The sequence below is a fragment of the Temnothorax nylanderi genome, unplaced genomic scaffold (genome assembly GCF_030848795.1).
Source record: "Temnothorax nylanderi isolate EJ_2023f unplaced genomic scaffold, tnyl_v1.0 TNYL_tig0056_pilon, whole genome shotgun sequence".
In the NCBI taxonomy this organism is placed as follows: Eukaryota; Metazoa; Arthropoda; class Insecta; order Hymenoptera; family Formicidae; genus Temnothorax; species Temnothorax nylanderi.
In genome coordinates this window covers 510,280-534,301 of record NW_027249118.1, presented here as the reverse complement: position 1 = coordinate 534,301, position 24,022 = coordinate 510,280, and the positions used below count along the sequence as shown (strand labels likewise).

The 24,022-nt window shown below is 37.1% G+C and overlaps 1 protein-coding gene across 3 annotated transcripts in view; it reads right to left on the bottom strand.

Annotated features, from left to right (window-relative positions):
• The window catches only part of LOC139773040 (rap guanine nucleotide exchange factor 2), a 116,388-nt gene that overhangs the window by 56,926 nt on the left and 35,440 nt on the right, over positions 1 to 24,022 (bottom strand). The window contains exons 1-2 of one of the 3 annotated variants that reach the window (XM_071707232.1): positions 21,553 to 22,837; positions 20,206 to 20,313 (exon numbers count right to left, since the gene is read on the bottom strand). The exons of 1 other annotated variant lie outside the window; for it this stretch is intronic. The gene's annotated coding sequence lies outside the window, so the exon portion shown is untranslated. Of the gene's footprint in view, positions 1 to 20,205; positions 22,838 to 24,022 lie in introns of those variants that run through there. One more of the 3 variants, XM_071707233.1, reaches the window with a different exon arrangement.

Here is a 24,022-nt window from a genome sequence, read left to right as displayed (position 1 = left end):
CGATAGTTATTTCCGGTTCCGCTTCCACCAACTTCTGTGCAAATGAGCTAACTGAGATTGCTTTACCATCGTCACGCACTCGATCGCCATAGGATTAGGATCATTCGCTCCCGAATTGAGAGATGAAATTGATAGCGATAATCTCTTCACGTCGAAACAAGCAGCTACATACATATATGTTAAGAAATGTATAAGTAAAAAGTTAAAATCAATATTTTATTTTCCTCTCAAGAATATATATCTTTCCTTTTTCTCTCTGAATAAAAAGCATGTAAAATTCGAAGCTTTCTTTTTCAAATAATCTTATAATGGAAAAAAAATTAATTGGATTCCTTCGAAGAGCAATCGTGCGTGAATCGAGCAATAACTGCGACGTCTACCCAGTGTCTATACTCCCATCGATTTCTATGAATCCATTAACTCACGCAACGCCCATTAAACAGAACAGTCAAAATGGCAATTGTACGTCGTCCTTGTACGTAATTTCTAGGAATTGATGCTCACGATATATGAAGCGCAACTTATCATACCGTTTCGTTTTCATTTCCGTTCGCAATGTTACTGCGAAGCGCTCCGCGCTTGCGATCCGTTTAAATAATTTTTGCCCCGTAATTACGTCAAATTTCGCGCTAGAAGCTAATTAAACTCTGGAGTCACGCTAGCACCGAGAGCGTAGACCGTAGAGCGTAGAGCAAAAACATTTCTACTTTCTTAATGTAATTATTTCGCCGTGCTGAAGTATGTCGAACGATATCCCGGTTATAAAATACGAATGATACCGTGCTTTTGCCTATATTACGGCATCGTGAAAGTTCAACGTCGCAACGCGAAAACGTTTCGCCGGGACGTTTTGCTACATGAATATCGAGGAAATTAAAAATACGCGACAATAATTGTCCATCTTCGTGGCATAAATTTTACATAGCTATTTAAATTTTCTCAATATTTAGCGTAATCCTTGCAATTTATGGATAGTTCTCGGTATAACTTTTTTATAGAAAAAAAATCTATAAAAGATATATTTATATATATATTACTAATATACAATATGTATAGATGTTATTAATTTATAACACCACATATATATATTCACTACAAATTATAAAATTATTGATTCTTTAAATTAATAGCGTGGCGCTAAATGAAGAAGTCACGATGTAACCTAACATATTAATCTTGATAAATCGATCAATGGCAGCTATTCATCTTTGCGTCAATTCCATTTACCAGCAACAGTTGGCTCATTTCGCCTCCGTTACAGTCATTAATTGTAACTTACAGCGCTCGAATTCCGCGCGTTTATACACCAACATCGTACGAAAAGTGTAACGGTGAAGTGATACAGCGTGAGAACAGTGTTAAAGTAAACGTGAAACAATAGCGCGACGATCTTTCGAATCCGTGAAAAATTGAATTCAGCCGGGAACAAATTCTTCATTCTTCGAACAACCGGTACCCGTTATCGGAGTTGCCGATACCAAAGTTCCGCTATTGGATCACCCTAGTCACACTTGTACATATTCGTCACATTGAAAGCTTTATTTGAGATTTATTAAGATAAAATCTTTATAAATGTCCGTGGGCCGCCCTGGGGGATACCTCATAACGAAAACGTGAGAAACATTATCAAACTTCTTCATTTGCATAAGTAGATGCCAACCAAGTTCCTGAGGCTCGTCCGATAAAGACTCGACATTTCTCGTATGCAACGACGCGGCACATCCTCTCGGCTCTCGTCGAAGCCAGTCGTCTATCGATCACGCTAACGGGGCCGGATCGCGTCCCTTTCGTGTGTACCGACCGTGATGTCTTCTCGTGCTTGAGCCTTCGCGAATCGGTTGCCAATCTGCCTCACCGCCGCACGTGCATGTTTCCGTTGTTGCTTCCCCCCCCCCCCTCCTCCGACGATAATCGCGTTCTACTCCTGATATTGGGTATCTTCCTCTCGCGACGGGTCGTCCTGCGGACTGGTGGTGGTGCCATATCGACCTGGCCGCCGTCTAGACTAGACCTTCACCAGAATACCATCCCGATCGACCCGGCAACGTACGGGTTCCGGTACCGTTACGACGCGCTCGCTTTTTTTCGTCCTCGATATACGCGTAGAACTTCTCGATGAGAGAACGGTGAAATGAAACGACCGCCCGTAACAACGTCGCGAATGGCGAAACTCGCGCCGTGTACACGAACTCGTGAATTTGTGAAAACGTATATACATATAAAAACAAATAAACAACGTCGCCGCAGAAAGGCAATATACAAATCCGCCGAAAATTCGTAAATATACATATAATGTACACAAAAATTTTTTGTTTTTTAAAATTTTAGAATATTATCAGTTTCAAAATTTTAATATAATTTTATAATCGGAAAAAAGCACAAGCATTACAATATTTACCGCACTTATAACGTAAATTATCATAAAAAAATTAATACCACTTTGTGTTGCATTGAGCTTGCAACAGAGGCATAATATAATTATTATAATTCACCAGATCTCTAGAATATTTGCATCGTTAATGAAGCGTACGCCAATACTCGAATTCTCCTGTATTCTGAAAATGGCTTTAATCTTTCGATAATCCCCGTTAACGAACAAACGACATATTGTCTCTCTAGCTGATTGAGCGCACGTCCCAATCGGATCTGATCTAATCTGGTTATGCAACGGAAATCGGGAACTGCATAGCCAGATTCACTCGCTTGTTGGAAGAAATTCCAAAAAACGACATACTATTTCCTCATGAATCGGAAGCTGTGTGAAATACGTCCAGCTATAAAATCGCCACGTAATTCGTTCTCTGCTCTCGATACGTTGGACCTGTCGATACCAGCATTGAGAAATAACCACGTAACCGTGGAAATATAGAAAAAAAATCACGAAGAGATATAATAAAGTATGGACGTCCCGATAGTCGCGAATAGTCATGGAATATTAAACGCATGGGCAACGTGAGCCATAAAATATGAAATTTTTCCTGCGCGTAAAAGTTGTGGAAAAAAATTGCGCAGCAGCATGGAAGAATGTAAGATGTGTAGAAACGAGAGAATAAAGTCTTGTGAACGTTACGCGCTCCCGTCGTAGAAGTTATTAGGTCGAAGCCACTTCAGGAGAAATACCGACCGACGACGAAGCGGTAGCAGGATTTTCTAAGAGCACAACCGGATATAACGAAGTATTACGACCTACACAAACGACACGGGGGTAGCTTTTTGTTTCGTAATTGCGGTATATTATTCCCGAACACTACGAGTACCTACAATACATCACGTATAAGCTTCAAATACACATAACGCGTGCAAAGACAATTTTATTACAAATATCAAGTTTATATATAAGTAAAACATAATAAATATAAACAATATCTATATAATGTCTTATTATATTATGTATCATCATATTACGCTCCATAAAAATAATATAATAACATAAAAATAAGATAATATTCCGTTACTATATCTGTCTATGTATACATTTTCGTTTTGATTTAATAACTTATTGCAGCATTTTACATTTTGGAAAACTTCACAAGATGTACCTTTTTAAAAATCTGTACACAAACTGTCTTGAACTGTCCTGGTTAAATAGATCTCTATACGAACTGCTATCCTGCAGAAGGCCGACTGCCAAAGAATGTCAGATGGCAAACACGTGTTTCGTTTAAAGAATGTGAGCTAGGAGAATGGATTTTCTAAAAGGTTCGCTGAGAAGTCAATGGGAAAAACAGATCTTTTTTATCGCAGCTATTTTTCTCCGCGTATTATTACCGCATGCAATACAAACGAATAAATTTGATCGATATCGCCATTTCTGCGATTGCGGAATATTCTTGCGCGTTAGATGAAAACAACGAGATCTCGTGAATATTTCAATAATCGTAAATATATTTAAAACATATATCAAGGCAGAAGGTTCGATTATAATAATAAACGATAGATTGAAGTCGATGGAATGAAATCGATTCCAAGGTGTGTAGTATTTCGAGAATGAGACATAGGATGGAAGATATCTGACAGCTGATCGACAAGGAAATTCACTTTGAGCGAACGACTAATTAGATTAGACCGACTCTCATTGAGTATATTCCATCCACAGCCATCCATTTATAGATCTCAATTGTGTATTCCTTCTTAAATATTTTCTGATATTCCACCGAAATGTCGAAATAGACTAGAAATGATTTGTCATATCTTTCCTAAATTTATTACTCTATTGATTTTTTACTAATGGCATGATATTCCAATTTTTGAAATATATTGTAGCTGTAGCGTCATATACAAATTCATATAAATAAGATACATATAAATAAAATTTTACGTGTACACATACACCTACAGATATGCACAGTATAAAAATATAAAATTGTTATATTTTTTTAAGAAACGGAATAAATCATGCTATTATCTATTATTTATTAAACATTTTCCAGTAATTTTTGTAATTCTGACAAATTAAAATATCAAATTATTTTTATATAAATAGATAAACAAATTAAAAGTATACATTGTTTAAAATTATAATCAGTTTAATAAACTTTGAATCAATAAGTATTTATCATTATTTATAGTTCTAATATTTCATCATTCAATAATTATACGATAATTAAAGTATCGAAAAAAGATTAAAATTTTTAAAGAATTCAAAATATTTATTCTTTAAAGATACATCTCTCATCTAATCAATATCTTTCTGCGATCGATAAATCGCGAATATATGATGCATATTCTTCCTCGCTCAACCCATGTATCGGATCTCAAAATGAAAAGGCTCCGAGAGAGTCTTGAGTAGTTGTGGAAGCGCAAGGTGACTGCGTCAGACCATGGGTCTTTTCTTGTTTTTCATTTTTTTTTATTATTGAAAGAGTAGAAAAAGACGAGAGGGAAAAGACAACCGCCGCGCCGCGCCGCGTCGTCGTGAGAAGCGGTTTCGCGACAAGAGGAGGAGAAGAAACTCTTCTAAAGGCACTCGACGACGTGCTCGATGAAGCCCGTGGCGAGGAGTGCTTCGCCTGCAAAAATAAGTCGGCATGGTCTCTTTTTCCTTCCTCTTTCAATATCCGACTATGAATCCGAGCGAGCTCATTTAATCCCGGAGCTAAACACTTCAACTTCGTGCGACATCACATCCCGGAGATAACAATTTTTATTCCAAATATATTCTTAATATTTTAATTTATATCTATTTTTTATTTCTTTGTTGTTACTTTTATTTTACTTGCAAAATATTCATGTGCGTTTTTTAAAGTGGCAGCAGCTGACGAAATCTGACAGCTCGTATTAGCGAGAACAAATCACAGCTCTCTTCCTTTTCGATGTACGATAAAATAGTAAACATTCTTTATCATCAGCGAATTGCACCGACAGTCTCGTTACCGATCGTTGTTTGCGCGCTCAGGAGATAATACGTTACAAGCGCGCGCGGCGTATGTCTCTGCGATAAATAAACTATTACTGAAAAATCGTGAAAAAGGATTCGACCGATTATAAAATCAGAAAACTTATAGCATGGATTGTTTCGATTAGATAGTGTGTGTCTCATATAAAAATATGCAATTTTTCTTGAATTATTAGTATTTTCATATCCAATTAATTAAATAGTATCTTATTATACTATCTAATATTTTCCCTGAATTAAATATATATGACCGAATTAAATATATATGACCGAATGACCAAAAATAGTGGTAATTTTTGTATATAAAAATGTTGAATAACAGTTATGAAATCACTTGATACTAAAAATGTTAAACCGCTTTAAAAATCAATATAACAATATCTGTACAAAAATATCAAGGTGGACAAATATTTTTGTCATGATAAGGTTAAATGATATCAAACGCTGAGAAACTAATCTATTGCTATCACCGTATTTAGAATCTCGTCTTTCGTCGATAATATCTATAATTCGCATTACGAGTTTTTAAATACAATCACGATTAGTCACGAAAAATAATCTCCAATATTATATTGGTGATTATTTTTCCAATTAACTGCAACTCGGTGATATCTCCCAATCGCGATATAGTTTCATCGATTAAATTAGACTGCAAAAACAAATCAGTAGAGTATAATCGAAAGGAAGCGAAGATTCTTCGATCATATCGGTTAATTTAAGTTCCAGGTCATATTTATTTTTGGCTGTCACTCGTTTCTTTGTCACTCCACCTAAACATATATCGCGAAAGATCAGGATATTTTCGAGATCATCAATATAGCACCGGAAAAAATAATTACAACTTGTACATGATGTACCTATAGTAATATCTATTTTTAAACTGCACTTTTCGAACATTAACAGTAGTACATCCTAATAAAACATAAAATATGAAATTATGAGCGCACTATAAATTGTTATAATTTCCAAATTATTTCCAAAATATTAAATTTTCAATCCTTTAAAAGAACAGTTGTATTTTATGCGATTATATGGTATAAAAACATTGAATTGTTCTAGTTGCACGACAATCCGTAAAGCAGTAGAATTTTTCCAATTATCCGTAATTGAGAAACAGAAAAACTGGAGTATCGAGGGCAGTATATCGATCTCGATCTCGCGATAGTGCGACGCAAACGGCGCGGCGATCCGATTCTTACCGATCCTGTCCGACGCAAATGCCGTTGCAACCGACTGAAAGCAGTAAAACGAGATACACGACATGTGACGGACCGAACAAACGCAATAAGTCGCCAGCTACTTTCTAGCCCGCGGCCTGGCACCGCGAAACGCAGCTCCGCGCTCTTCTCGCGCGGTTTCAACGAGATTCGCATTCGCGCGTGTTCGCAGCTGCTACGTAAAGGAATCTTGACTATTAGTCTCCGTTTTTTACGAGCTGTAGATACGTTACGGAATAAAGGCAAAATAAAAAAAATACATATATTTTCATTCGTGTTATATTGTAGCTAGGAATTAGGTCGATCTATAAAATAGTAATGTTCTTTTGTACCATTTTATTGTATACAATTATTCATTCGAAGTAATTCATATTCCATCATTCCGTACATAGAGTATCTGAATCCTACAAAAATTTAAAAAGAATAACATCGAACGTAAATATCTTCGTAAGAGTCTTGCATCAATCATGACTTTTGAGATGACTTTTATGTAATACGCGTAGCATCCCTGGAAATTTCGATAGTGGGCGATCGTGTGTGGGATCTTAAAATGGAGTTCAAGAGCTTTCGCTCCAAAGTGGGGCGCGCGATTGTCACTTCCAGTTCTGGAAATTTAACACACATCTCGACAGTTTGATCGACAGATATGGCGATGGTCGGTCAAAGATGCGATATGGATGACTATGAGGAATATTAAACTATCTAAGCCAAATTATCGGAACATAAATAATTTTATATGAAATTAATTTGCTAATTATTTGCTTTTAAAAGTAATTTTTTTGCTCCATCAGCTATTAAAAAGTTACGAAGGGCTGGATAGCTTAAGATTAAGCTATCCAGCCATTGTAACTTTTTAATAGTGTGAGCAAAAAATTATTCTTGCAAGCAAAAAATAGCAAAAAAGTAGCAAATAATTTTGGTATTATTAATTTTTTGCTTTGACTTATGTATGTTTTTTTTTTCAATGGCTGAATTAACTTAATCTTAAGCTATCCAGCCTTTCGTAACTTTTTAATAGCTGGAGCAAAAAAAAATACTTTTAAAAGCAAAAAATAGCAAATAATTAGCAAATTAATTCCATATAAAATTTTTTGTGTTCTGATAATTTGGCTTAGATAGCTTAATATACCTCTAACTATGACATTCCCATGTAGAAATGAAAATCTTATAAACTCGATTACTTATCTTAAAGTCATTACCTTAATTTAAAGACTTTCGCTTCTGCGTTTGTCGGCAACGATATCGAGAAAACTTGGCGTTCAGGAAGAGAATAAAAATATACCAACACCTTCGAACGTGAATAATCAATGTTGTTGTGTGACTTGAAAATAAAAGGTCGGACGTCTCATATATGTACGTGAAATTTTCCTCCTTCTACTTTTTTATAATATCATAATTATAATAAGTAAATTAAATAGTTATCGGTTATTATCGGGCAATTATGACCAAAAGGAAATTAATCTAATTCTCGAGAAAAGTAAATTCTCTAATTAGATAAATTATTGCCATGTATTAAATGTTGAAGACGCAGGGCAAGTCTTTTGCTACACTTTACTAGGTTTTAAGTATAAAGACAATACTTAAAAAAAGCAATTATATGCATCGATTTGATAATCATATATCCGTCACTCATGTACACATATACATACATACATACGAATATATACACAACAATATTATGGTGCTAGTGAACGTCAGCCAAAACTGCTTGGAATTATTCCTGAACGCCGCGAGTGAGGAAATAATGTTGACTATAAATTTTGCAACATTCGTAACTTTTTAATATAATTATTTATTCGCAGATCTTAATTTTATCAAAAACGATTTTGTACTCCTGCGCCTTACAGGCGTACAAAACATTGCAATGCTCATGCGTACATTGTACGTTACGTGATTTAATTAATTACAGTTTTGGCCATTTGGTGGCTATGCACGTGTATAATCTTGTTACTTAACTTATTATACAATGATCCTTTAATAACCAAATTTGTGAAAGTTGTATTAAAAAGGATCTCTGGTATTTTAATTAAAATTAATACTTAGAAAAAAATAATTAAACTTAAGAATATTCTTAAACTAACGAATGATTTTGAGGTGGAAAACAAATTACGAATTTGGATATGGACTTTTCTCGATGTTTCTCGATAACGTTTTAATATTCAATGATTCATATAAATATGAACTCAAAGTATCAGACTGGCGTAAGAATAAAGACAGACGTATTTATTAGACGTACATTCTTAAGTAATGTGTGGTATCTGATATTCCCACGGAACCTCGTAGCGATGGGCGGTTCATGCGTCTTTAGGTCTAATGCTTAGAAATTGAATATGCAAAAATTGGTTTAAATAAACGTACATACCCGTTTGCTATATAAACACCTATATATCATAGACACTTTATATACCATATAAAATAAATACCCTATACCACAATATAGACACTTATACAGACAGACAGACAGACCTCACACCGGTGATAAACGTCAGCTAAATCTACTTGGTGGAAATGAGAAACGCTCTCAAGTGAGGAAGCAAATGTTGACTATAATTTTTGTAAAATCCATTTTTAAATAAATTTTTTTAACAAAAATACTTTTTAAACCTACCTAACTTTAACGATTTTAAGTCATAACTATTTTTCCAAAAAATAAAGATAATCCTAAACTTATTATTGTAACAAATTAATTTTGTTGGACTATAATCCCATCGATACAACTTTCTATAAGAAATTAATCTCAAAATTCTATAATCATCGCTGTATCTTCATAATGATCCAAGCGACATTTAGAAACTTAAATAAGTTATAACGCTTGATGATGGATAGAAATAAATCAGGACTGTGTAACTACTGTCGCTCGCATAAATGCAGACAGAAAAAGCGAGATTTCACCGAGGCTTTCCTTTACTTTTTGCGATGCACGCGCGTATTGTTTTCACGTCAAGCAGTGTGCAGTACCTATATGTGCGATGCGTCGACACGCATGTCTCACAATCGTCACTTGCTTTTTTCACGCACAGAACGGTGTGAAATTCGTCAGCTGCGCCGAAAAAAGATTATATGATCTCTGAGATATAAAGAAAATTCCTAATTTAATAAAAATGTGTGAGTAAAATTGCAACAAAGATAGATAAAAATCTAATAATATGAAAGTTCTTGGAAAAATAGTTACAAATGACGCTAGTCAAAATCGAAGAAGTATATTTATCATTTCTATTGCTTCTTGATATTTGAAAACAAAAAATGCGGTGTTTTTATTTAATTAATATTTGTCTTTTAAACATTAAGATATAACTAACACAAATATATGACAATATATTGAACTGAAATAATTTAAAAAGATTCAAATTTAAATATTTAAACAAATAATTACAACCTCGATCACTTAATTCATTGTATTTATTTAATTTATTTCGTAGTGTTTAATGCACAATATATATACAATCTTTTTTATTTTAATTTTTCAAGTTATTAAACTAATTTATTAAATTTAATAAAAACTACTAGGAAAAATATATTTTCAGAATAAAAGTTATAATCTGATGTAACCATTTTTTTTTATTTTTATAGAAATAAAAGATATAAGAAATCTCATGAGAAATTCAATCGATCCTAATTTCTCCTACAATTATTCAGCGTAACCTAATTGGAGAAATGAGAGTAAACAAGAACCGAGTTGAAAGTTTCAAGAATTTGCAAGAGTTGTCAGCGATTTGTGGCTATTAAAGTGACCATCCTAGTGAATAAAAATGATAGAGCATGCGATAATAATAAGTTATTCATGTCCGTCGTTTAAGGCTTAACAGGCAGTGCCAAGATTTCAAGGCAATTCCAAGGTAATTCAAGGTGAGCACAAGATGGATGAAGCCGGAGCTCCAGATCAAAGCAGCACATTCTACTACAGAGATTGGTATAAGAAAATGCGAGCTCTATTTCAACGAGTTTAACGGTTACAAAACGTACCGTTATTTTTCGCATTGGTATTGATTTTGGTATCTCATTTTCCTTGTTTAACAACATTTTCTTGAAATTTTAATCCTCAACATAAAATTTATATCTCGCGCTTAACTTCGTTTTCTGATAAATCCTGCCTTTATTTTTGTCATGATAATAAGATATAACGAGAAGTATTATGAAAGTGTGTATGTATGCAAGTTGGGACATTTAAATTGAGACGCCTAAATATCTAGAAAATAAAGCAAAATAGAAAGAAATGTTTCAGACAAAAGTTGTAAGGTTTAAAAAGTGGTAAAGGACCTTTTGACTTGATTTGGTCTCAAAAATATGCTGTACCCCAAATGCGCACTTTTTTAAATACTTGTGTATACATGAAAACTCCAAGGAGATACACAATTATTTAAAAAAGTTGGAGTATACTATTGTATACTGTATAACCTACAGATATTTTAATTTTTTGTCATGGGAAAGTTTCGATTTTCCAAGGATTATTAATTTTATAATATTTCATTGTAAATCTTGGAAAAATTATTGTAAATTTATATTTGTAATTAGCAAAAGAGTGGAGAAAAGCGTGAAGAAAAGCGAAAAAAAGAGGATCCAAATATGATCATTGATCAAGCCACCTTAGGAATAGAAATTATAGAAGAAGAGACAAATATTGATGCAATCATATTACCGACGTCGGTCGGAAAGACGGAGCCCAGTTTTCCCATCTAGAGGTTACCTCTATCCGTCAGATGGGGGGGTGCGGCATTTTTACTGAGAAATTCTCAGTGGCCCAGCGGGATTCGAACCCCCGGTTCTCCGAATTACGAATCTAGCACTCTACCCACTAGACCAGCCGTCACCACCCGTCAACGATTAGTTAAAAGTTAAACCGAGGGGTTTCCACAATATACGCTTAATATTCGTTCTTCTAATACCACTAAATGGAATCTAGCATATGCAATCATTCGATTATACGCAAACCTAACTGTATCTCACAAGATCTATTTCACGATAGAAATAAAATCATTTACGCAGCTTTGTGCCGAGGAATAATACTAAAAGTTTCTTTCGCAAAGGGCGGCTGGCTTCCTAGGGCACGATTAAAAATACTCTAATTACGTAATCGTCGTCGCCATAGCGCGAGGCCCACCGAGGCGTGAGAACCGTGAGCTCACCGATATAAAAATACGAACTTTTACAGAATCACAAAGAAATAATAGAGGTCGGAGCGTGCGGCAGCTCCACGATGCAGGGACGCAGCACGTTTCATGCTAATTACGCTCTCGGCTCGAGCTCGAGAACGTCAGCAGGCAGGTAAAAGGCTGCTGCACCATGGTGCCAACATTGCCAACGGAGGCCATGGTGCTCTAGGCGGGATAGTAACAGCGCCGCGGTAGGCGTAGTCGTCGCGAGATATAGTGTATACACACTACAAAACACCGGCGATGGCTTCAGAGCCAATCGGGCGTTTCGCTGCACCTCGCTGCGCATTTTGCTTTGTACGGTGCGCCCAGTGCACAATGCTCCCGTTGTCGCAACACACTGGGCCACATAGATAGACAGCCGACTCTCTGCGGAATCTTGTGGATTATTGCTCTACACTCTACGTGAGGAAGATTCCGAAAAAAATTAATAAAGCTCACGAAACGTAACACGCAACAAGGAGCATATGCAATTGTCTTTCTACGGTACACAAGTGGTACTTATATACAATAGAAAGACAATTGCATATGCTCCTTGTTGCATGTTGCGATCCACACCAGTGGATCTTAAAAAACGCAGTATAATTTTTGCTTGTATAAAATAAAGATTTACACGGATAGGCAACGCTGATGACAAGTTATGAAAACGCACATCGACCCGTTTTTTTCACAATCAGTCATAAAGAGAGAGTCGCAGATTACAGTAATTTAATTTATTGCGCCAACTTTCTCTAGTTGTGACTATTCACACTTTCGTCGCAAAGTACCATAAAGAGGCAAATAACATTGCGAATACTCAATGAGAGAAAGAGAGAAAAAAGCACTGCTTTTAAATTTGAAAAATTTAAAACTCGAACAAACTTGAAGTACATAGCTGCGAGAATAATTTCTTACGAAGAAACGAAACGGAATTAAGGGGAGGGGGGATTCGAGTTAGCATTGGAATTTATCTTAAGTGCACAACGATCCGAAAAAAGGACCCCTCATTAAGGAACCATTCAAGTTTACATGTGCCACCAATCTTAATTCCAGTCCCTCGTTTTCTTCGGTTCTCGAGTGTTTTCTTTGTTAGAAAAAAAAGGTATTCTCGCAAATACGCAGCAGAATAAGGATACGATGGGAAAAGAGAAAAATATCCGCAGGACCGTATATTAAAAAACTTTTCGTTTCTGCGTCTCACTGAACTTCGTTCGTGGCTCGTTTTCTGCCACGTTCAGCACAAATTGAGAAAAACTTTGGCGTACGATATTCTCTCGCGATACATACAAGATGTTTTGTAAATTTGAAGTATGAGATTGCATTTTTATTTAAATTTCAAGCAAGTGAACTTCGACATTTCGTTTAAGACAAAAATTACTTTTAATAAAAGGAAAGGAAAAGAAGAGAAAGAAAGAGAAGGAGAGAGGGAGAGATAAAGAGAGACAGAGAGATTGTTCGTTTTAATAATAATAAATTTCAAGCAAAGAAACTTCAAAATTTTATCTTGATAATAAAAAAGCTTAGAACTTTTAAAACTTTTGCATTATGGCTTACTCTAAGAAAATTGATATGTCCTTGTACTATCTACTTCCTTTATTGCCTGTATATCATTCAGCTATTATCATCGTCCAAATTTCGAATAAAGTAAGAGCAGAATTCGGTAAATCAAACGTAAGATTTGAATGCAATAAAGATCGAAATATTTCTATCAAGATTTATCTGACACCCTGTACATCAGACGCGGAAAATGAGCCGAAGGAAACTCGTGTCGCTCCTTTTCCCAAGGGGAACGGCACCGTACTATCGATCGTACTTACGTCGAGAGAAACATCGTGTTTCGTCTCGACGGCACGCAATATACGAAAATTCAAGGTTCCCGAATGAATTTACCTTCGTTCTACTGTATTGAAATGAATTGCGGTATTGTACAATTTTCAAGTACAATCACCGATAGCCCTTTACTCAAGAGATAAGCGCAAATTCTATTACGATATAGTAAATAAAGCAAAAAATAAAAGTAAAAAAAATTAGAATAAAATTAATTAATCGAAAATTATAAATGTTGTTCGAATTAATAAAAAAAATATATTTTATTTCTGAATGATTTGATATGTATTATTTATATTTTAATTGCAGGCAAAACTTCTAAAATATTATTATACATTATAAATATTAAATACTGCTATACTCTGAAAAAATATCATAATCTGCAAAATTTAATAATGCAAAATACAACTTTTATAAAGAGGCAACAGATCGCCGTCGAGAGTTTTAATACGTTAAAATGCTATAGAGCACCTCATGAGGCTTAGCGTGGCCGAAGAAAACAACTCGAATAATAATAATCCCAATTGCCATTGTTGATTTGCGAATATTTTCAGCACTCGAAAGAAAGGAGATTTCGAGAAGGATACTTCACGGTGTAAGTAGGCTTCAACATTTCGTTGAATGGCGACCGGTCTCGGGAGTCGGGAGACGCAATGCTTCCGAGGCGAGGGGACGAACAATCGGCACGCGTTCACACATACGTGCTACTCAAAACAATACTTAGTCGACGAAAAACTTGGACCGCGGACTTTTTTCACTTCGCCAACCGCATTTGCGTAACGGACATTTTTCACAATGAAACAAGAAGCTTGCGTTTTGTATTCACATGGCACGTGGCGCGCATACCGTATAATGCACCGGGCCGAAGCTTGCAACGGCACGTGCCGCGTGTCATAAGCACACGGTAAATAGTAGCGAGGTGGGATCGAGATCATTGAACGTAATGGATATCCGGTCTCATCAGTCAGCCATCTGGACTTCGATGTCATCTAAGAGACAAACTCGTAAAAACGAAGATAAAACTGCAAATATCATTCACTTTTTCATTAAACTTTTAATTCAATTTCTTTGGTTTAGTTAGTTTTTCAGTTAGATCTTTAGTTAGTTTAATTTTCTTTCATTAAACCGTTAAAAAACCAGTTTATATATTTACAAAATATTAAAAAATATGGCCGACAATTAAAGCTATTATATCTTATTGTATCAAAATAATCAAAAGCAGCTCTTAGGCAATTCCTACGTAATATATTTTACGAAATAAAATTCTTTATAAGAGAAAAACTCTATTTTTAATCGACAACGTTTGGCTATCAGTGTCGTGACAATTCGACCATGGGTTTTGGTCTTTTCTAAATTGATATAATCTTTGATACTTATATATAAGCATCTCATTTTTATTAAATTAAATTATTAAATTTAAATTTCTTCTAAAATTCTTTATAAACATTATCTATATCTGAGAAACAGGTGAAAATCTCGTAACCTGCTTATGCAAGTATTTCTTTACTTCTTTAGTATGGCTAGAATCGATTTCAGCACTTTACAGGAAATTGTAAAGTGCTTCGAGGAAAAAGCTATTGCTGCTGTTCGACGCCACATATCAGTGTCACTCCGATCTATAATCAGCTCATGTTTTGTTTCAACGCGCGATACTTGTACTTAATATTATCGTCGCCTCTCGCAGCGAGTAAACGTTGCAATTTAACCATCGTATTTTACGATTTTTCCGGAATTAAAAAGAAAAATGGCGGGTCATTATCCCTCGGCTTCGCAGTAATTAGCACGTGTGAGCCGCGCACGCGAATCTCTACGTTTATTGTTGGTAAAATAGGAGCGATACGCGCGGCATATCACGACGCGTTCTATCGTATCAGCCTCGAAATGTCATTCCAATCTCAAAGTATGGCATTTTATCGATAATACCGGCAGCAATAAATTAAAATTACTGCAATTAATTCAACAGGCTAGTCGACGCAGAAAGGATGTTGTGTGATGTGACATATAGCTACATACAACGGATCGCCTCTGTTTTTCCATCATCAGCTGAAGATCCATAGCTATTTGATCTTTTTCCTTTTTCGCTTATTATTCTGTCTATTACTCTCACATTTTTAATTTAACTATAACATATAATTCAAGCGTACAAAATCATAATGACTTCCTGCAAAATTGCAGCACGTGCATGTTACCGCGAACATTCTAACAATCTAGGAATAGATTAGAAAGTCAGGAAAATATCAGGGAAGATATAGTTCAGACGAACAACTTTTTGTGATGAATATCGTCATAGTTACTGAATATTCCCAGCAACAAAGCACTAATAATGCAATTCTATCGAAAATTAAACAGATAATTAATTATAATATTCAATATATTTTTTCTTAAAAAAAGCAAATTTTCTGTTAAATAATAAGAACTGCAGTAATACTTAAATATTTACTCGGCTCAAAATTTTTGCTTTAGTCTTGTTTACTTTGTCGCTCACATTACTAAAAATGCAACTATAACTGTAAAAATTAATTTGGTTACTATTATATTAAGTTAAATTATTTTGCACTCGCGAAATTAGAATCTTAGAAGATATCGTTTCCCGAAGAAACATGCCTACGGAATGCACTCGATAACCTTGGCTCGTAAGACGGGTTTAAGTTGTGCGCGCAAGAGCGCCTGTTCTATATGGAGCCATGAAATCTCGAGCACCTTCTGCAAGACGTTCAAAATCGTCTTCTCTTCCTGCAAGCTTAATTTCCGGAAAACAGTTCATTCAAACGATAGAGACACTTTGATGCACAACACAATGAAAATCAGAAAATAAAATAAACATTAATTTTTTTTTAACAAAAACATTCTGTGATTTATCTCGCGCAATCTCTTGAATCGAGTTAAATCTATAATTATTGTATGAATTGCATTTGTTTTGTAGCGGCAAGGTATAGTTGATCTTACGCGTATTAGATTAACAACATTAATATGCGTTTCAATTCACGAAAGAGATTATTTAAAATGTCAAAAATACATGATACAGTGCCATAACTCTCTCGCGGATCATTACTATAAATCATCGGGTTTGGATCAAAACTTTCTCCCACGACAAGCACAGCATTTAATTTGACTTGGAGAGGCCGATAGGGTGTAGAACATCTTACGTACCGCTACTACCGCTAGTAAACAAAATACCCTCCGACGATACAACGTACCCGTTTCGCATCTACGTGCCTACGAACCCTCTTATGTATGTAGCACGAGCAATAAAGCCCATACTATTATTAGACTGTCCGGTGGACCCTGTCATTTTTTTTTTTTCCGATACAAAGATCGTAGCCCGAGTTATCGACTTTGCGCTCTATTCGTACCAAGCTCGAACCACTGCGGCTTAGATTGGAAGTCGGTCGATACAGACGCTGACGTTGCGAGACCTCGGAGCTATGCATATAGTGAGTGGAGCATTAACGAACGAACGCAACGATAGAAACCTCATTCAGGAGATCCGCGTCTCGAACCGTGATCGTTCCAACGATTCGTCTTTACGATCTTCACGAACAATTTCTACGCTAATTGTATAACACTAAATAGAAAGGAAAAATTTGTTATTCCTCAAATTTGTATTCCTAAAAATCGTAAAAATCCTTTTAACTTTGATATAAAATATTCAATTAGGTTTGTGAAAGTTTTCACGTACATCGACTTCAAATCGTCGATCTGAAGATCTGTTAAATATATGAAAGTAAAAAATTTCTATCGTCATAATTTTTCTTCTAGTACATGTCGAGAGAATGTGGATCTAGATTTCTAAATTAGAAATCTAGATTTAAATTGAATGTCAAGACAAGAACTACCTGTGTATTTTTCATTGCTCTCTTTTCATGCAAATGTCATTTAACAAATCTACAAATTAACGCAAACGCTGTAGGAAGCGTATTAATCATGTAAATCGAAAACCATCGAATATAAACCGACTTGTGTATTCGATTCGACCTCGGGTATCAGTCGTTGGTGAAGCGAATTATAGAAACTAGAAAGAGCAGGTGACAATAGAAGATCGTACCCAACGTAACAATCATTATACACAATGGCAACAATAACTATTGTGAGCAGGCTAATTGTTTCATGAGAACCAATAATTACCTCAATTTACTTGCGTCATATTGAGACAAGATATATCGGGTGTTGTAAAACCCGATAATCGGGTGTACTCTTGACACACAATGACTCTTTCTTTCATATAAATTAAATTAATCTCCAAGTATTGATTCTTACTCACACACACATAAAAAAACCTTTAAACAAATTCTATTATGAGAACGATCTGTGTGACTCATATTTATTTACGAATACCACGTAGATATACGTTAGTGTCCCACGTCATTCTGCCTTTTCCCCTTGTTCTGAAATCACGACGAAACGGCTAGAATGGCTAGATAAAGCGATGTATTCGTTCAACCAATGAAAAATCAATACATTACTTTGTAAACAATATCAAAAGGGTCGCCGGAAGTTTACGGCAATAAAATGCCAGCTGACAAGCGTTATTTTCCATTTAAAAATATCATGGGAAACAATCAGTTACAAAACTCTGAAATCTTTAATAGAATATTTTTATCACAATGAAAATAGAAATATATGGAAATACAAGTGTAATTAGATAACTGTTTTATCTCATTTCTATCTCATTTCCTCTTAAAATTGTCCTTTCGTACCGAAAATGTTAAATGTCGACGAAGAACTGTCTTTTGTGACAATTATTGCTATAAGTGCTTTCGTAACAAGATAAGAACGAGTGTATTTACATAATGTATTTCAATATTAGTTTAAACTCATGAATAAATTTTCCCGATAAATTCCTAACGAATATAAAAAATGTAAAAGTAGGCAAAGATCTTATCTAAAAATACTGTTTCCCAAAAATCTTAAATTATTCAGATAGGAAGAAATAAAAAATTATTTGGATTTTTTAAATTCCTTAATATAATCGCATTCCCTCTCTTTCTAAAGCCGATCTTAAAAGTTATATATTTTAATATGCTTGTTCTAAAATTTTCAAATATTTACTTCGTTGAAATATGGTATTACTACTTCAATGCATTTTATTCTATTCTTATACAATAAGTTACTAATTTATCTAATTTAAAATAATAAAACACGAACATCCTGTTACGGCTTTCCGAGCCCTATTCTTCATACTGAATTTTAATCCGCGGAGCCATTTGAATATTATTTATCTAATTTAATTTCTAATTTCCAATTTAAAATTAAAAAATGCTTTCAGTTTTATATATTTGGGAATAATGGAAAAAGACTCAATTTTGAACGATCAGTCTATAACACAGATAGAAAAATTTTGCAATGGGACGAGTTTGGTCACTACACAGACGCAATCCTAAGATTTTTATCCCAGTCGGTTTTGATCCATGAAACGGCATATCGGCACTGTTCTATCCTATGATAGGCCTTACCGTAACGCGATACACTCGCTGTTTACCAAAGGGGAGTGAAACGTGACGCGAGATATTGACGATTCCGTGTCACGTGCACGCACGTGTGACAGCCACGAAACAATACCCGTCCGAAAGCTAACCACGACACAGAAATGTATCGCAGCTGAGCCCCAATGATATTGCCATCCCATTATCCCGCGGATCAAAGCCGTTCAGCCAGAAGGAGGGTATCAAATTATTCACTCAAAATTCCTGTCTATCCCTAATATCCATCTCTAGCAACTGATCGAATTCATTACGATATAATCAGCGATAATCTGATACCTGACTGATTCGTGACCAATTTACTAACAATAAGTACAGAAACAGCTCCGATTATTGAACTCTTAACTCGGTTAATTTATTTATCCAGATATAAAAAAAACTTGTTTCTCTCACAAAAAATTTGTTATTTTTTAATTATCATTGAAATTTCGAACATGTATTATACATACATGTGCGTTTCAGTCACAGATAAAATCTTTGCAATTCAATCTTAATTATATATCACTTCGCGATAAAACGCATGTGTCAGCAATAACACAAACATAATTCAACTTTTTTTCCCCTATCTTAATTAAACACAGATCGTTTTTTCTTCGTGTGTAATCTTATTTTAATTTTTATAAATTTTTAATAGTATATTATTTTCGCTCACAATAAATCTTAATTTTATCGAACACAATATTTCTTGCATGAACGCCTGTACGATACGTTTTAATTTGATCTCATGTTAATTATTTAATGACTATATACGTGCTATTTTGTAGTCTACATCAGAACGTTTATTTAATTTAATAATGATAAAAGTTGCACTAAAGAAATCTCTTATTTGAATTTAAACGCTGGAATAATTCTCAAACCTATTATTATGCGCAAGTTAGTCCTATCTGGAGTAATTGCGGCGACGTAACTTTCCAAGAAAGAGCATGTTAATCTTTCAGACATCCTTTGAATGTCACAATTAGACAACAATATTCACTTAAGCTTGTATGAATAAACAGTAAAAAAACGGCATTCATTTTACAGTACGTAACATACGTCCTCGAGAAATTAATTCTAAAGTGCGAAAGAATTTATCATTTCGTACGCGTCTTATCTTCGCGCGTTCTCTTCGTACGTGCAAAGGTTCAAGTCGTTAAGGATGATTTAAAGTTTCTCACCGGTCATCCTGCGTGACAGTAATGTCGGGCGGGGGCGGAGGGGGCGAGGCACCGTCTGTAGCATCCAGCTTGCCGGCTTTTTACTGCGCTGCTTGGCTTCTCTGACTTCTGAGAGAGAAAGAGAGAGAGAGAACTGGAGGGAGAGGAAGAGCGAGAGAGAGAGGTGACGCGCTTCACCCGACGAAGCGCGATACACGTTGTGCAGCAACTCGCGATCGTCGCGACTCGCGACTCGTGTCTTCACGCCGCGGCCGGCGACATCGCCATCGACGGTTGACCCCGTTGGAATCTCGCGCCTCTTATCGCCGAGTCGATCGATCGATCGGGTAAATCGCGTCCGTACACCCCACGAGCGATGACCTCGGTATCCTACCGCGCATTCGGGCGATCGCCTACTCCTTCATCAGGATCTTATCTCTCTTTCGATCCGAAACGCGCTTGAAAGCCGCGTTGAAATATTTGCTCGCCTCTCGACCCGTCGATTTACGTTGTGACCCGCGCAGAAGTCACGACAGTCGGCGCGAGATTCGATCCCAATTCGTCGGTCACTCTCGTCGGAGCCTCGTGAACTCTGGAAAAGTTTCTATCGCGAATCGCGACCCACTTGCGCAGGCTCGCCTTTCGCGATCTCCTCCTCGCTAATCTTTCTCTCGAGCCTCAACCTCAACCGCGCGCAATTTCATAAGACGCGCAATCTGCTCGGCGCAGACGGCTCTTCTTCGCGGGACCGCGAGTGAGCGCGTCCCGCGTCCCGCTCACGCCGGGATAATATTCGTCGTAAACCGTTACTCCAGGCTCGCTATTAGATTTATTACGGAATACCTGCCGCCGCTGTGCTGTGCCGCGCGCGAGTGCCGTGCGAGTCTGCGAGTCGAGGCTGCGGTGAAAGCGAACGGCGACGATTATCGCGCGGAGTGAACAGGCCCCGAGAGCCTCGGCCACGCTTACTCCGCGTCCTCGTAAACGCGGTCGCTCTTCTGAGCTGCGCGCCGAATACCAAACCGATCCCGCGAAATACCTCGGCCGATACTCGTCGGACGATTGTTGCCTTCGTAAAAGCGCTCGTCGTTTCGCAGCGCACTGAATACCAGCCTGATATTCGCCAGGAAGATCGCGAATTAATCGTCGTTTCGGTTTGTGAAAAATCCAGATATGTTCGCTGGTATCGGCGAATCGATTATTACGTCGTAAACGTGATAAACCTTCCGCGCATCGACTGCTCCACTGATCCAGGCAGGCAGGCAGGCACCTTTGCGAAGCGCGAGGTGTCGCGTCGCGAAAGCGCGCGGGTCACTGCACGAGACACGAGACACGAGACACGAGTCGCCCGAACATCCGCGCGGTTACCTTCGGAATCACGGAAAGGACTTCTCTCTTCGACGTTCGATGAGCGTCGTGACCCCGATGAAGATTTATCTTTGCTCCTGACGATATTTCGCAACGACAAGACACTTTGAGAAAACTCGAATGTATCTTCGCCAAGTCAACGCGCGCACGTGACTCTTAAATCTCTCTCTCTCGTAGACGACGATAACGGGTCTCAACTTTCCTTTCATGAAACGAAAACCCTGTATTCCGTTTCCGCATAAATTGATGGATGACGATACGCGAGGTACTTTTCTCCAAAAAAGAATGCTCTTCGATTGTAATTCGATGACGCGGTCTCCGCGAAATTGGATGTGCTCAGCGACGACTTTCTCCTTCGCAGTGACAACGGGTTTCGATTGTCTTTTGGACAATCACAATTAAGTCAGATTGAAGATATAACTCGTAGCAACAGACGATCTTTTTAAGCAAACGTCATCCGCTCTTGCTTCCCACGTAGAAAGCGTTGAAATATTTCCGTGCTTATCTCGATCGTGCCGCGAAATTTGTGTACATTATCGCTCGTCGAAGCGGCGAAAGGAACGGAGATATGCTCAGCCCGATATATTCAGAAAGTACAACTTTTCTCCTCTCTACTCTCTTCTCTCTTTCTCTCTCTCTCCCTTTCTCTCCTCCTCTCCGTTAGCAATCTTCCTAATGTCTTTAATTCCAAGGTCTCATAGGTATCCCACGTTAATCGGCTCCTGATGGAAATTACGCACGCTCCGTTTTACGCAACGGCGCGCGACACAACCGTGCTTCGTCTCCTCTGGCGCGATTACGTCACTTGCAGACGGGAAACGAGATTGCATCCGGTTTTATAAGCCGGGAAGCGCGCGATCGAGGATTCGCGAGAGGATTCGTCACTGGCGAAGGTGTCACTTTTGAACGGATGAAACACGAGCGCGGGGGGCGGGGGGGGGGAGAAAATCCATCGATATCGATCGAATCGCGGCGCGGCGCGTCGATCCGCGAACCCGATATTCGGCACACGTCTCGCGTTCCGACGCTAATACCATCGGACGAATGACAGTCCCGACGCCGTCTCGATACAGTCCATCGTAAGGTCCATCAGAAGTTTCCCCCCTCTGGACTCTCTAGTCTCGATTTATGAACGGCGCGGGCGCGACCGCATCTCTGCAGAGAGAGAGAGAGTGATCCTCCGGACGCGCGGGACTCTGTACTCCGAACTGGAAATCGCGAGATCGGAATGCGATTCGCGGGTGCAGTCGCTATTAATCGCAACGCTCGCCGACCGCCACGGAACTCTCGACAAGACTGGAGGTTCTCTTGGTAGGTGAGGCCGGCCTCTTTCTCTCTCTCTCTTTCTCTCACGCTGGCCAGGAGCGTATCCGGCGCGCGCGAGCCAGGTGGGATTCCTTCCGTAGAGAACCGATGAGTGTTTACAGGATGTGGGCGCGACTAGTAGAAAACTATCATCGCTAGTCGAGTGCTTTCGTAAGATAATTTTGCTACGCTTAACCGCTCAAGAGACGTGTAATTCTTCAAATTCAAAAATATTTTTCCTACGTGCCATACTTCTCATGTAATTTCGTTATCGAAATAATATTTTTCGTAACGAGAATATGCACGATATAATAATCTAATCTCGAGTGATTATAATGATAACTATAATATAAAATAAATCGTAGTTGATCGTCCTATTAATCGTCCTTATGTCCAAACTCAGTTCTTTCTCTTAGTTTACTTTCGAGATTATTTGCTTTTCTACTTTCGTTCTTTCCAATATTCTCTTTCAGCTTTCGCAGACATTTTCAAAAGTTGCTGTATTTCCAGCAAGCCAATTGTATTTCGTTGCCACGCTTGAACTTCGTTATCATATACAATAAATATATATAAATAAAAGTACGGCGGTGTGTATGCATGTGTGTGTGGGTGGGACTACATGTAATTAAATTGTTACGATATTGAAACATATTATGCAATGGTTATATTTCGGAACAGATGCATAATTAATCGAAATCGCATCAACGGGTTGTCAGAGTATTGCGTGCTTTTGTGTAACGTGGATATTACTGAAAACTTCGTTGACATAACACAGTTTTATTTTGACTAACGCTATTTTCGAGCTGCTTGTAACGCAGAACATTGCACGGCGCAGTTTATTCAATGTGACATGCCAATTAAAATTGCGTCGATGCTATACTATAGCGATCGTGTTACGTGTTGTTTTTATATCAGTTGACCGATTCAAATTGCGTCGATGTGACATTATAACGGGCGAGTTATATCTTATTCATAACGCACACTTGCATTCGAATTGTAAAAAATGTTAACTAGCGTACATATACTGGTGAATACAGTGATAAAGAAGAAATTATACTAACAATGATTAAATTTTAGATATTGTTTTATAGTAACTATCGTGATTGAGATATTGTAGTTCATATAATATGAGATAATTATAGAAAACATAATCGATTTCAAGAGC